The sequence below is a fragment of the Panthera pardus genome, unplaced genomic scaffold (genome assembly GCF_024362965.1).
Source record: "Panthera pardus isolate Hobbes unplaced genomic scaffold, ASM2436296v1 HiC_scaffold_24, whole genome shotgun sequence".
Lineage (NCBI taxonomy): Eukaryota > Metazoa > Chordata > Mammalia > Carnivora > Felidae > Panthera > Panthera pardus.
Genome location: NW_026526810.1, coordinates 106,764,800 through 106,780,682, shown reverse-complemented (window position 1 = coordinate 106,780,682; position 15,883 = coordinate 106,764,800).

Below are 15,883 nucleotides of genomic sequence, written 5' to 3'. Positions count from 1 at the left end.
ACCATGAATTATTGTACCAGTTGGGTCCCCGAAGGAAACAGATGCAGGCTCAAAAGGAGTGAATGAGGATAGTTTAAAGAAAAGACTGTTTACAAGGTATGGGCATGGTTCAGAGAAACCAATAAGGAATGGTAAAGCACCAAGATCTAACAAGAGGGACAAGTGGAGAAAGCCACCTGAACCAACCAGACCTGTAGCTTTTTTGTCACCTGACAAAAGCTGTGACCTTAGGTAGAAGAACGCAGTTACTGACAAACTACTAGCAAGGTGGAAGTCAAGAGACTAATCCAACATCTCTCTTCCCACCCTCTGACCTCTTGATCGTGCCCCCTGTTGGCCAATCCACTGGGAAGTCAGAGGGCAAGGGAGCCCAAGGCGTGGAGCAGGAAGGAGGAAGGTGGAGAGTAACTCTGAAGAGGCAAACGCAGAATTTCGGTCAGAAATGTAATGCAGTGGTTGCAAATAATGAGCTACCTGTAGACAGAGCAACATGGCTGGATCTTAAAATATAGGACTGAGAGTAAAATTAAGAAGCAGAATGAAATCCACAACACGATGCCATTTAATGTCATTTTAAAAATGCATACAGTCTGGGGCACCTAGCTGGTTCAGTCCGTAGAGCATGTGACTCAAGATTTCAGGGTTGTGAATTCGAGCCCCACGTTGGGCACAGAGATTACTTAAAAAATGCATCCATGTAATATATAGAATTATATATATTGTATGTTAATACAATTGTATATAATAGCATAGAATACCTGGGAATAATTTAAATGAAAGACGTGCATGACCCGTACACTAGAAATGACAGCACATTTGCTGAGAGAAATTAAAGAACAAAATAAATAGAGTGATATGCCCTGTTCATGGGTTGAAAGAATCAATATTGTAAAGACATCAGTGTTCCTCAAATTCAACGCCATAGATACAATGCAATCCTAAGCAAAGTCCCCTCAGGACAAGCTGATTCTAAAATTTTTCTAGAAATGCAACGGACCTATGATAGCCAAAATAATCTTGAAAAAGAAGAAAATAATTGTAGAACTCCACACTACCTGATGTGAAGACTTGGGATGAGAACGATGATGATCAAGACAGTGTGGTACTGGCAAAAGCGAAACAAATACGTCAGTGGAACGGAAGGGTCCAGAAACAGATCCATACAAAATACAGTTCATTGAGTTTGAAAAAGACATCAAGGCAATTCGGTGGGTGAAATGAAGTTATATCAGCAAACTGCTCTGGAACAACAAGTTATTCATATAGAGAAAAATGAACCTTGACCCCTATCTCATACCAAACACAAAAGTTAGTGCCATATGTATCACAGACCTAAACTTAAAAGCCAAAACTCTAAAGCTTCTGGATGAAAACATAGGAGACTGTCTTCACAAGCTTGGAGTAGGCAACTATTTTTTTTTTAGAATGGGCACAGAAAGCAGTAACCATAAAAGAGAAAAACTGATAAGTTTCCTTTTCCTTCTAGAAGAATCCCTGAGTCTCCCTCCATACCTGCCGTGCCTCTTCTGCCCCTTGAGGAGCTAACACTCCCCACATGCTCTGTGCAGCGCCCCCGGCCCTCCACGGCCACTGGTACCGTGTTTTTCTAACTTTGCCCCAGTTTACTCAACATTTTCCTTTAAAGCAACTCATTCCCTTTTACTGAAATCTTGCCCTACCTTCTTCAGCTTTGTCATAAAGTCATTGCTGTGAAATCCCTAGGTTGATAGTCTTGTCATTTTTTTCTATTACATATTAAAATAAATCTCTATTAAAATTTTTTGAAAATGTGTGAACAACCTCAAGTTATTTCATGTGCTGCATTTTTTACATGTTCTTGGGAGTACATGAGTGAGTATGTATGTGTGCATCCAAAGGTGTGTGTGGGGGGGGTGTACGTGTGAGTGCGTGTGAACATGCAAGTGTGTGTCTGAGTGTGTTGATGGGTTCCCGAGTGTGCCTGAAGGTGTGGTGTCTGTGAGTGTTAGATGGGATGGGCTGGAGAAGGACTAGACAGTCTACGTGATGATGAGTCTTTGTGGGGGTGACCACCCCCCCCCCCCAGCAATGAGCCCCCTCACCAGGAACCATGCAGGGCAGAGAAAAGGCATGTGGCCAGTGCCCCTCCAGTCACTTCCCTGCTTATAATCCACAGGCCCTCTGAGGAGGAGGGAAGTCCCTCCTCGGCCAAGGGAGCACCTGGTTACACCCAGCATCCTGGTAACCATCACCAGGGACTGAGAGTACTTCTGGGAACAGCAGGAGCCAGCAGGCGGGGGCAGATCCTCTGTTGCTATATTTATAGGTCTGGATTTAGCACAGGACCTTGAGACAAGGGACTGAGTTCCCAAGTTTTTCAATGTGCTCAGCCCCCTGGCAACCTTGTGCAAGGGATTATTTTTTGGGAGTTCAGAGAGGTGAGGTAAATTGCCTACGATCGCACAGCGAGGATATTCAGAACCAGAGCAGGACCCAAGTCTTCTGGCTCGAAGGTCAAGGATTTTTCCACAACAGCACAGGCAGCGTGACATACCCAAAAGCCCCGTGCAGCCACTCCCCGGATGGGAGAACCCCGGGCCAGAATGCCAAATGTCACCTGATGTCACTCTGCCTGTGAAATCATATAGGTCAGCCCCTGTGGTCTTAGCTAAATGGTCCCATTCAGGTACAGAAGTGTCACGAGTGAGGGGGGGATACTCCACATAGCAGCTGGCACACAAGGGCAGTGACCAAACAGAACTAACTTCAGCTTGAGGGGCTGAGGCAGGGTCGAGGGTGAAGGTCTCCAGGGAAGGGCAGTGGCAGCCGGAGCGTTGGGGACACTGAAGGCGGGGGGAGACTCGAGGCTGTGACTAATAACCAACCAGAATGGAAGCGTGTCAGTGTTTAAATAGTTCTGGCACATTCTGGCTGCATGTCAGCCTTGTGCAAAAGGATTTCTGTATTTTCACTGTTCTCGGAGGTAGAAGATGAGGACGTTCCTCTCTTTCCCTTCCTCCGTGCTCCAGTCCCCTGCATCGTGGACTGAGCCCTTTAGTGCTAGGCGCTGTGCTAGAAACTAAAGATATTAAAATTTGCATCTCTGCTTGCACTCCAGGAGCTCCACTTTTCTAAGAGACACTCTCTCAGAAATCCAGCCCCAATCCTAGACTGTAGAAGTGCCAGGTTGGTATTGGGTGTCATGTGTCACCACCACATGGGTTCCAGGACAGATGTGTTATATACACAGGGCAGTCTGGCTGGCTCTAGAACTCAGTCCCCCATGGTCTACTTTAGACCTCATAGCAGCAAACATACCCATGAACTCTTCGGGCTAAGGTGGAGAGGCTTCATATTAAAAGGAGTGGAATGGGGAGCCTGGGTGGCTCAGATGGTTAAGCAACCGACTCTAGATTTCAGCTCAGGTCATGATCTCACGGTTCATGAGATTGAGCCCCATGTTGGGCTCTGTGCTGACAGTGTCGAACCTGCTTGGATTCTCTCTCTCTCCCTCTCTCTGTCCCTCCCCCTGAGGGCAGGTGCACTCCCTCTCTCTCTCAAAATAAATAAACATTTTTTTAAAAGGGAGAGAGTGGAATAAATGCTGCAGCAAACAAGATCATGGCCAACTCAGGGTGGATGGCCCAGACTCCTGCATGGGCACCTGCCATACTCTCGCTTCGTGGTTCTCAGACTTGAGCGAACACAGAATCGCTCTAGGGGGTTAATAGGGATTTATGTTAATATGAAATGGAGAGAAATGACACATTTATCGATCCAGAGATCTTTACAGTGGAAATTCAGGTAGGAGTTATGTTGCAGTCCTGAGTCCAAAATCCACAGGGTAGCAGGTTGGGTTTCTGTGTTGTAGATTTGAGACAGAATTCTTTCTTCTGAGACCTCAGCCTTTGCTCCTAAGGCCTTTGACTGACTGGATGAGACCCACCCACCTTGTGGAAGGTTGTCTGCTCTACTTAAAATCCGCTGATTGTAAATGTTAATCACATCTAAAATAAATACCTTCAGGAGCGCCTGTCAGCTCAGTCAGTTAAGCGTCTGACTTCGGCTCGGGTCATGATGTCATGGCTCGTGAGTTCGAGCACCGTGTGGGGCTCTGTGCTGACAGCTCAGAGCCTGGAGCCTGCTCTGGATTTTGTGTCTCCATCTCTCTCTGCCCCTCCCCCACTTGCACTCTGTCTCTCTCTCTCTCAAAAATAAATAACATTAAAAATAACTTAAAACATAAAATAAAATAAATAAATAAATACCTGCAGAGGCGGCTGCCTGGGTGGCTCAGTCGAGTAAGCGTCCGACTTTGGCTTAGATGATGATCTCACGATTCATGGGTTCGAGCCCCAAGTCAGGCTCTGTGCTGACAGCTCAGAGCCTGGAGCCTGCTTCGGATTCTGTGTCTCCGTCTCTCTCTCTGCCCCTCTCTCGCTTGTGTGCTATCTCAAAAATAAATAAACAAAACAAAATTTTTTAATAATAAATTAAAAATTAAAAATGACCTTCACAGCAATATAACTGGGTACCACAGCCTAGCCAAGGTGACATGTAAAATTAATCATCACATTTTCCTTGACCTCTAGGGAAGATGAGCACCCCCTTTCTCCCCCACTCTGTACTTACATGTTATTCTCAAACTGTGTACTTCTCCTTCATAGAACTACAACACTTTTGGATACTACCTGCTTGGCTTTGCTGTTCTCCAGATTTTCCACCCTGTGCCTAAGGTATGAATATGTGTTGTTTATTTTCTCCGGACTCTTGGGTGGTTTTCAATCTGAAGATTGAGATTTTTCTTCAATTTTGATCAATTTCTAGCCATTTTCTCCATTCTTCTATGTTCACTAAGGTATGCTAGATCTTGTCATTTCTTTCTCTGTATCTCTTAGCCACGGTTGCTCCCATATTTTTCTTCTCTTCATTTTCTCGCTGTGTACCAGCAGAGTGATTTGTTTTCTAGAGGTACTTACTAACTTGCTAAATGTCCTATTCTGTTGTTCAAACTATCAGTTTTAATCAATAATTTATTAAAACTATTTTTTCATTTCTACAACTTCTATTTGGCTTGTTTCCCATCAAGTTTTTCATATTATTCTATTCTTTATTACTGTGTCTTCTCTTTCTTTCTTTTTTAAGATTTTATTTTTAAGCAATCTCTATACCCAACGTGGGGCTTGAACCCACAGCCCCAAGATCAAGAGTTGCACACTCCATCAACTGAGCTAGCCAGGCATCCTTTCTTTTAAAATGGCTGATGCCTGAGTGGCTCATTCAGTTAAGCATCCAACTTTGGCTCAGGTCATGATCTCCCAGTTCCTGAGTTCGAGCCCTGCGTTGGGCTCTGTGCTGACAGCTTGGAGCCTGGAGCCTGCTTCAGATTCTGTGTCTCCCTCTCTCTCTGCCCCTCCCCCACTCGTGCTCTGTCTCTGTCTCTCTGTCTCTCAAAAAATGAATAAACATTAATTTTTTTTTTAAATTCTTTATAATGGGGGCGCCTAGGTGGCTCAGTTGGTTAAGCATCCAGCTGTTGATTTTGGCTCACATCATGATCTCATGGTCTGTGAGTTTGAGCCCTGCATTTGGCTCTATGCTGACAGTACAGAACCTGCTTGGGATTCACTCTCTCTCCCTCTCTCTCTCTCTCTGCCCTTCCCGCTCTCTCTCTCTCTGTCCCAAAATAAATAAATTAAAAAAAAATTCTTTATAAGCACATAAAATGTTTATTTTATTTTCAGATTTTTCTATAATTTCTACTTCTGCGAGGGTGAATTCTTCTGTATTTTGTCTTGTTGTGTTTTTGTGTTTACTGATTATCTCATATGATAGTTTTTTTCCCTGTGTGGTTTGTAATTTTGATTGGGAACTCATCTTCATCAGGAGTTCTTTTCGCTCTGGGATGTTTGTGAGCCCTACGTTGCAAAATGTTCTTACGTAGGACTTCGGGGTTTGCTTCTGTCGGGGCCCTAAGTTCTGAACTAATTTTTATGTTAACTTTTTGGCACAAGAGTCCTGGGACCAGTGGCACAACAAGAGATAGGGATACAGCAGTCCACCTCTTTCTTCCATATGGTTCAGGCCTGGACCTTCCATTTTTCGCGGAAACTTTTCTCCCATCCTGGCTCAGGGTGGTGAGAAAGTTTTGCTGCGCCTTCTGCAGGCCTGGTTGGTAGAGTTTGCCCAGCCTTCTTTTTCCCTGACTAGGGCTCCTTTTAAGGCTTCAAGCCTTAAAAGGATAGGTTTGGAGGAATTCGTTCCAGCTCTCCTGCCTCAGACAGCCTGGGGCTACCTCCTGTCTTTGAAAGGGCCTTAGACTCCAGGCTCCAGGTCTTAGGGCCTTTGTCTAGTCAAAACTCCATGAATCATCGGCTGAGCTCCCCTTCCTTATCCTGGCTTTGAGTTCTTGCACTATCTCTGGAATCTGAGGATTTCTTTTCTTTCTTTTGAGCTCAACTGTGTATTTTCAAGCGTTTTCTTATGCCTTATGCAACATTTCTATATGGTAGCAAGAGAAAGGCTACCTGAAATAGCTCAATCTGACACGTTGCCAAAAGTATTCTGATACATCGATCTGTGTGTTAGTTATATAAGTAGTGTTCATCTCCCTCACTAGACTGTGAACGCCATGGGGCAGGGACTGCCATGGTGTTTGCTCCCCAAAAAGGCTGAGCATATGGTGAGAGCCCCATAAATATTTTTGAATGAATGAAGGAAGGAAGAAACTCCCTCTGGGGCCATTAGTATCTAATTCATGGGGTTGTTGGTAGAACTTAGCAAGAGAAGGTCAGATGTTTGATATGTAGTGGGAGCACAGAGATGTCATCTATTACACGAATCATGTCTATTAAGGCAAAGCCTCTACCATGATGGGTGCCCTGTAATTCAGCTCCCACCGCTCATCTCAGACATTAGATCTGGCCTACGATGGCAGTTCTGTGGGTGTGGCCTCCTCACTCTTACTCAGAATTCAAAGATGAGCCCTTCCTGCCAGAACAGCATCTTGTTTTAACCTGAGCCCCAAGGCAGGACTATGAAATGGCTAGAGTTGTCCCACCACTACATTCTGATTGCTCCTGTCCTGTCCAAGGGTCCCTGACCATGCCATTACCAATGATCCCTCCTTTGGCCAGGATTTTTTTCTAGAAATCTTCATATTTGAGAAGTTTGTGGAGGAAATATGCATTTAATGGGTAATCATTGATCTATTTTTATATTTTCCTTATTTTTTTTTTAAGTTTATTTATTTATTTTGAAAGAGAGGACATGGGGCAGAGAGAGAGAGAGAGGGAGAGAGAGAGAATCCCAAGCAGGCTCCACACCATCAGTACAGAGCCCAACACAGGACTCCAACCCATGAACAGGTGATGTCCTGATCCAAAACCCAGAGTCAGAAGCTCAATGAACTGAGCCACTAGGTGCCCCTATTTATTGCATTTTAATTAATCAAGGGCATCTAACTGCCAGCACTTCCAATCGGTATGAGGTAAGATACTTTTAGCCCAAAGCAAGGAAACAACATTTCAGTCAGGCTCTGCAGCTTTTCCTGGGTGAATGACTGCATGGGGGACCCTCTCCCCATTCCTAACTCAGGTATTTGAAGACTCCAAATGATTAAGTCCTGTCCCATGGAGACCCACTAGTAACAGCAGTGCCTTGCAAATCAGACCCAAGGAAGACACAAAGAAGCTTCTAAGATGGGACCCAGGAGCAACCTTGTAAGCATTACCATAATCCCAAGAAATTAGTTGGCAATGGTGTGAGGCAAGAGTGGAACAGACAAGGCTTACAAGTGGATTCATGCGGCCTCAGGAGAAAGAATTTAAAAATTTTGGCAGGGGGGGCGGGCTGTGGTTGGTGTGAAAAGTGAAATGATTCATTTTCAGAAATACCAAATAAAAGCTGTGCTGTCTAGTTAACAATAGGTTTACAACCTATTGGAAATATGTGCAACCCTTCCCCACCCCCCCCCACACCCAACAGTGGAATCCCAAATCCTTAGATACTTCACTTCCTGGTTCTTCTTCTCCTTTCCATTTCATGGGCTTAGTTTTTTGCAGGCTTATTTTTCTCACAGGCTTTGCAATGAGCATGCACCAAAGAACTCAAGTCTCTGCATCACCTCAAGGAATGGACATTTGTTCCAGTCAGACTACTTTTTGCCTCACGTGGGCATAGGCACTTCCGGGTAAGGCTGTGACCTCTGTAGTACTCAGCCAATGAGGAACCGGGGGAGGGGCTTGAATGCTAGGAGATAAATTGTCTGCTGTAACTGCCGGGAGTGTGCCTGTCCATCATACTCCCACTCGTGCAAGAACATTGATTAAAGCCTCACTTCACTGTGCTCAGGGTCTCCACGACCCTCCTTTGATTGGGTCGCTGGGCTTATTCCTCACAAGTGGATAATATCTTCTTGAGCATGTTAGAAGGTATACCCAACCATTGAGGGGAGCTTTGAGTTATGGACTATAAATAATAACACATATTAAATTCCTGGGACACATGGGTGGTTCAGTTGGGTAAGCGTCAGACTCTTGATTTGGGCTCAGGTCATGATCTCACAGTTTGTGAATCTGAGCCCCACACTGGGCTCTGCGTTGACAGCGCGGAGCCTGCTTGGGGATTTTCTGTCTCCCTCTCTCTTTGCCCTTTCCCTGCTTGCTCTCTAACTCTCTCTGAAAATCAATAAAAATAAACTTTAAAAAATACATGTTAAATTCCTATTATGTATCAGGCACCTTTTTAACTTCAGGCTATGCCTCAAAACCCAACCTTGAGGTTGATACGGCCTCCATTTTATCAATGAGGAAATTGAGTCAGAGGATTCTTAAGTAACTTTCCCAAGGTCATGTGGCTAGTAGGTCAAGAGCCACTTGTCTGACTCTCCAGCCAGTCTCTGGCCACCAGAGTACTGCCTCTCCTGTGCGTGAGAAATGAGCATTAAGCACTAGACCTCAATGTTGGCTGCTGGTTGGAGTCTCCTGGAGAGCTTTAAAAAAATATTGATGCCTGGGTCTTACCACGAGAGATTTTTATTTTTATTTTTATTTTTTTATTTATTTATTTTTTTTTCAACTTTTTAATTTATTTTTGGGACAGAGAGAGACAGAGCATGAACGGGGGAGGGGCAGAGAGAGAGGGAGACACAGAATCGGAAACAGGCTCCAGGCTCTGAGCCATCAGCCCAGAGCCTGACGCGGGGCTCGAACTCACGGACCGCGAGACCGTGACCTGGCTGAAGTCGGACGCTTAACCGACTGCGCCACCCAGGCGCCCCGAGAGATTTTTATTTTAATGGGGCATCAGGATTTTTAAAAGTTCCCCAGGTGATTCTAACATGCAGCCACAGCTGAGTGCCACTGGTCTTGTCGATACCAAGTCCACCAAGGTCATTGGCTCTAAATGTGACCTGGTATGACCAGCCCCAGGATTAAAAAAAAGGCCAGAGAAGCCCATGGCAGTGGCCCAAGCTCAGAGTCCAAAATCTGTAACTGGGGCTGGCCCAGAGCCAAACCGGGAAATAGGCATCAACAATAATAATATGGTATCAATAATAGCGACAGTTGGAACAATAATTTATTGTGCTGTACAGGTGCTCTCCATGCTTTTTCTCATACCAGCATTCCTCACAGCAATGCTGTGAATGTCTTCATTTTATAACTGAGGACACTGAGGTTAAGTCCACCGTCACTCAGCTGGGATGGTTTGGTTCTTGACCCCTGGCTTCTCTATGCCACCTCTCCAATCCAAGGCCCGCTGGGCCCACTCAGAACTCTTGTGCCCCTGATAGCCGCCTGGTACCTGATTTGCTGGGTGTCTGCTCTGCACCGGAGAGGTGGGGTGGGCAATACGGGTGGGTAATGGGGAATCCTGTCCTCCACCCCTGGTGGGTCCCACAGTCCGGTAGGGGAGGTAAGACCAGAGTACCCAGGCTCTTAGAGCAAGCAGAGTGAGCCAGGGCCTTGGGTGGATGGGGTCATGTGGACACAGAGGACCTGAGGGGGTTGGGGCTCTTCTTGACCCCCCAGCTGATGCAGGGATCCTAACCTCCGGGTGGCAAGCATCTAAGTACCCCTCCAACCCTCAGGGGCAAATGTCAGAGGCTGTCTCTCTGGGCTGTCTTTGTGCCCGCACATAGCATCTGGACAGAGACAGCAGCTGGGTTCTGGGCCAGTCCTTCAACTCTGTGGCCCTTGCTTCCTCTCCCATAACACGCCCTCCCTGCAGGTTTGCAGGGGAGGAATGAGCCAGCTGGCAGATAGCCGGCACCAGAGCCAGCCTGGCACTGGTCACTGCCCCCTCCCCGGCAGCCATTTCCTCCCCTTACCCTGCACTTCATTGCCAGAGCCCAGCGTGGCTGTGGAGCCACTTCCTGAGCTCTGACTTTCCATGCTGAATGGAAACTCTGAGAGGGACCACATCTCTTAGCATTTCCCCAGCAACAGGCAGGGCCTGGCACCAGGCTTCTTCAGAAACGCTCGCCAGGCTGAATTGTTCACGGCTGGCGGTGCGGCTGAGTGACTCAGCCCATCCAGAGAGATGCCCACGTATCCAGGGCCTTCATTCCAGTCAACGCCTATTAGCCAGCCCGGAAAGTCAGCAGCCCTCGGCCCTGACTGCACAGGAGAGTCCGTGGTGGGTGGCAGGGGGCGGGGGGCAGAGAGCATTCAAGTCCTGAGACCCAGGATGCCCCAAACGAGGCAGATCAGGGTCCCTGGGGTCAGAGGCCCAGGCAGCAGCCTCTCTTACAGTGTCACCTGAGGGTCTCTGTGTAAGGAGACCAGAGTGTTTGCTTAGACTACAGCCTCCAAGCATAGGCTCCAAACCAGATGAATCTACACCTTTAATCCATTCCTGAGGGATTGCTTTTTCTAATGATTGTATTTGCACGGTAAGGTATGGAAACTTCTGGAAGACATGTGAGGAATAAGCAGCCTGGGTCCCTGGGCCTACCTGGCCACCATGAAGAGGCCCAGGTGGTGAGGCCTGGGAGAGAGAGGAGGCACTTTTGCTGAGGGAGGGCTGGGGGGCGGGGCAGGGGGACAGCAGGGGGGTGGGCTGGGAGACTTCTTGCTGCATTCCTCTCATTTCTTAAGAATTTCTTTCTTGGGGCACCTGGGTGGCTCAGTTGGTTGAGCGTCTGACTCTGGCTCAGGTCATGATCTCGCAGTTTGTGAGTTCGAGCCTTGTGTTGGGCTCTGTACTGACAGCTCAGAGCCTGAAGCCTGCTTCAGATTCTGTGTCTCCCTCTCTCTGCCCCTTCCCCGCTCATGCTCTGTCTCTCTCTGTCTCTCAAAAATGAATAAACGTTAAAAAAAAAAAAAAGAATTTCTTTCTTTCTTTCTTTCTTTCTTTCTTTCTTTCTTTCTTCCTTCTTTTTTGGAACTAAAAGAGGAAGTTGTTTACTGAGGGAAGGAGGGTGCAGGCAGTATAAAAATCAAAAGTTCGTTTGGCTTTCACTGACTTTTCTTCGTCTGCTTCTCAAATGGGGGTTGGATTTTATTGTACATTTTCCGAGGGCCCTGATCTGCTCACAGAATCCTTTATCCAATGGGAAGCAGTGGGGCGGATTCCTTAGGCGACCCTCCGAGAGAGCTCTCACTGCGCACAGGGTTGCTCAGTGTTGCCTCCTGTTCCCCTTCTGCTTCGTGGGTACTACAAAGTAGTCATTCACTGCAGGAGATGGTGAGCCCAGTAGTTAGTGAACAGAAGTTCTGGAAGCCTGCTTTGCCATCTTGGCACGGGTCCACGTCCTTCACTATTTTGTCCACAGCCAGAGGGTCTTTTTCTTTCCTTTCCTTTTCTCTTTCTTTCTTTCTTTCTTTCTTTCTTTCTTTCTTTCTTTCTTTCTTCTTTTAATGTTTAGTTATTTATTTGAGAGAGAGAGAGAGAGAAAGCATACTTGTGTATGCATGCAAGCCAGGGAAGGGCAAAAAGAGAGAGGGAGGGAAAATCCCAAGCAGGTTCTGTGCTGACAGCACAGAGCCTGATTCGGGACTCGAACTCATGAGCTGTGAGATCATGACCTGAGCCAAAGTCGGATGCTTAACTGACTGAGCCACCCTAAGAATGAGTTTCTAAGGGTAGAATTTCAAGGATAGTAAATAGAGAGGCAAGAGGAGCTGTTATTTACCCATCCATCCATCCATCCATCCATCCATCCATTTATCTGTTTATTTCCTCTGAAGCACTTCTGGGACAGGGGCACCTGGTGGCTCAGTGGGTTGAGCGTCCGACGTCAGCTCAGGTCATGATCTCGAGGTTTGTGAGTTCGAGCCCCACATTGGGCTCTGTGCTGACAGCTCAAAGCCTGGAGCCTGCTTCACATGCTATGTCTCTCTTTCTCTCTCTCTGCACCTTCCCCACTTGTGCTCTCTCTCTCTCTCTCAAAAATAAATGAAATATATATATATATATATATATATATATATATATATATATATATATATAATTCCTGGGGCTAATCAGTTCACCCTAGGGCAGCCTCCAAGGTAGTCTTCTCTAACCTGTCCGCCTGAGCTGAAAGGACTCACACCATCCTCCAGGGAAGCTAGATGCAGGACAGAGAGGGTGTGGGGGTGGCTTTCAGTTCCAGAAGAGCTCCTGCTCCTAGTCTACAGCTCTGATCTAGGCCTGTGGAGACCCAGGACTGGCAATGAAAGAAACCAGGGTCCAAATGGCCCCCAGGGCTGGCTGAGCGACCCCTGGGAGGCAGACACAGGGGTGGCGGCCATGGCTCTGGGGACCACAGGACATGGGAACAGTCCCGACATCTTCTCTAGAAGCAGCTCTGAGGCAGACATGTGGTCTCTTAGGTGGATTAGCCTGAGCCAAGTCACCTTCCTCACAGCATGTGTCAAGTGCCCGAGGCAACACAGGCCCATTCATTCATTCATTCATTCCACAGTTGCTACGTGCCAGGCACGGAGCTTGGCTCTGCAAGTTAGCTGTAAGGAAGCAAACAATGCCCTGCTCTCATGGAGTTTACATACCAGAAGGGGAACAGACAACAGAACAATAAACAAACCAATATGGAACCTAGTCCAGTCGAATGGTGTCAGGAAGAAAGATGAATCGGGATAACGGGAGAGAGAGTGAGTGGAATGGAAACGTGAGCTATTTCTACTTGTGGGCTGGGGAGGCCTCTGAAGAGAAGACCCTGACCTGAGCAGAGGCCTGAGGGAAGGGAGTGGGACAAGGAGATTTGGGGGAAGGAACAGAGGTCCTGCTGTGAGAAGGAACTTGAGGCATGAAGAGGAGGTCAACGAGGCTGCAGCTTTGGAAAGGAGAGCGTGGTGGCACCTGGGGGTGCAGAGGTAGGCAGGGCCGCAGCTCTGGGCCCGTGGAACCCAGCTTTCTCTATGTGACCGACAGGAGGCCAGGGACTGGCTTCGGAGGCGCCCAGAGCAAGGGATTCGAAAGCTGCTGACATACTATGGAAGTCGAGCTGACGGGATTTGATGATGGAATGGAGGCAGGTGTGAGGAATGAGGAGGCAAGGCGGATTCCTAGGTTGGCCTCATGAGCTTCCAGGTCAACGGTGCCGGTGAGGGGACGTTGAGAATTCCGCTCGGGACACGTGACGTTTGAGGTGCCCGTGGGCCACCCCCGTGGAGATATTAGTATGCAGCTGAAGCCGTGAGGCTCGTGTCTGGGGTTGGGCATGGCTTGCGGGTGGGGCTGACAGTTACGGGAGAGATGGGATCCCTGGAGAAACTTAGAAGGGAAGGGGAGGGAAGTGAGCACTGAACCCTGGGCCTCTACCAGGGAGAGGAGGTGGAACCAGCCCGGGAGACTGAAAGAGAGGAGGCAGAGAGGAAAGATGAGCTGTACTGACCAAAGGAAGGCACACCGGCAGGACAGGGGAGGCTCGACTGTGCCAAAAACCGCTGGCAGTCTGGACTGGCACATTGGAGGTCATGGGTGAGCTGGACAAGAGAGCTTCAGCGGGGCGGTGGGGACCGAGGCCTCAGAAGAGTGAGCACAGGTTGAATAGGACGGCAGGGGACCGAGATGCTAGGGCAGACGAATCTCCTCGAGGGACGTTGCTACACAAGGGAACAGGGAAATGGAACCGTAGACGAGCCGTTTGGACCTGTGAGCAGAAGACGGAGAAGCCGGGTGGTCACTGATGACCTTGCCGAGGGACTTCAGAGCCTCAGAGGTGGACAGGGGACCACGGTGTTAGTTGGGAGGCTGGCACGTCCTCCCTGAGACTGGAAGGAAAGAGGGAAGGAAGGATAAATACTCAGGCAACCCTGAAGGGGTCGGAAGGCCTCGGCCGGTGCTCTTCCTCTCTGGCCTGAAATTTCACCTTGACTGTTTCTGGAAGCCTGACTGTTAGCAACCAAAGAGAAAGATGCTACCTTAAGCACCACCCACTTACTATCAGCCAAGAGCAGAGCCGAGATGGAGGCTGGTGGAGGAAGGCCCCAAAATGAAGGGTGAGCTCCAGTTAGAGCCCTTTTGGCCAAGACTGCTTATGCCTGGGTGGGTCTGGTCGGAAAAGCTGGCTTGGCAGGGGATGGGACATCAGCAGTCTACAGCCTTGCAGCCCAGGAGTTCGCTTGCTACTGGATGAGCATTCACTTAGGAGCCCATCAGCTCCGGCTGGGGGCCTGGTGACACAGAGGGGCTAACAGGCCTCTGGCAGGGTGAAGGCCCTCCTGCTGTCTCCCCCTTCCCAAAGGGCCGCCTCCTCCCACACCAGTGAAATGAGGATGACTTCGACATCTAGAAAAAGGATGTACCAGTTAGGATGCCTTAGGCCAATGGGACAGTGATGCTTGCTACTCAAAAGTATGGTCCCTGAACCAGCAACATCAACATCAACTAGGATCTTGCTAAGGCTATAGAAGCTAAGACCTACCAAATCAGTCTTAGTTTAGTGAAATTCCCGGATGATTCATAAGCACATTAAAGTCTGAGAAGCACTGGCTTATGCTACAGGTTCTCAAATTTGCTACACCTTGGAATCAGCAGATTTTTAAAAGTTCTGATGCCTGAGTACCACCTACCTTCCCCACTCCTCCGAGGGATGCTGACTTTACTGGTATGAGCTATGGCTTGGGTATCAGGAATTGTAAACCTTCCCAGGTGATCCTAACATGCTAACTTAGCCACAAACTTTGAGAACCCTAACTTAAACCGTAAAGATATTCATTTTGGGAGTTAGATTCCAGGGTAGGCTCAGCAACCCCCTGATGTAATTGAAGACAAATGATTATTAGAGTTTTTTGTTTTTTGTTTTTATCCTTAGGCTTGTCGCCTCATGGTTATAAGATGGCTGCCACAGCTCCTGGAATCATTCACCCACATGACAGCGTTCAGAGGTTGGGAATGAGGTGCAGGGCCAATGCACTAAGAGTTTGCTTTTTGACTTCTTTTGTCAAGCGGGGAAAAACCTTTCTTAGATCCTTGTAACGGATGTCCCCTTGGTTCTCACGGGGCAAAGATGGGTCACCCTTAGCTGCTGGGGAGACTCGGAAAGTGAGTTTTGGGGTTTTTCATTGTCCATGGGGGGAAGCAGAAAGTGGAGAAGAGGACTGAAAAGGATTACTGAGCAGGTAGTCAGCGGTGTCTGCCCTAAAAGACACATCTGAAGTACAAATGCACATGTGGAAACTTAACACATAAAATAACTAAGTAATTAGTTAACTAATTATTTAACACAAGCAAACAGGAAAGGTCCGGGTCTTGTATTAGCTTTCTGTTTTTAATGTACTTGACCAATTAAGTAATCATTCTTTCTGTTTAATTGATTTGCTTTAGGTTTGCCCGGATCAGAAATCAAAAAGGTTTTCTTTAAAACACAAGCTCCTTGGAAGGCAGAAATTCCCAACTGAATGTAAACTGTGCGTTGTTCCTCACTCGGTGTCACTACACTCGGTAAGAGTGTAGG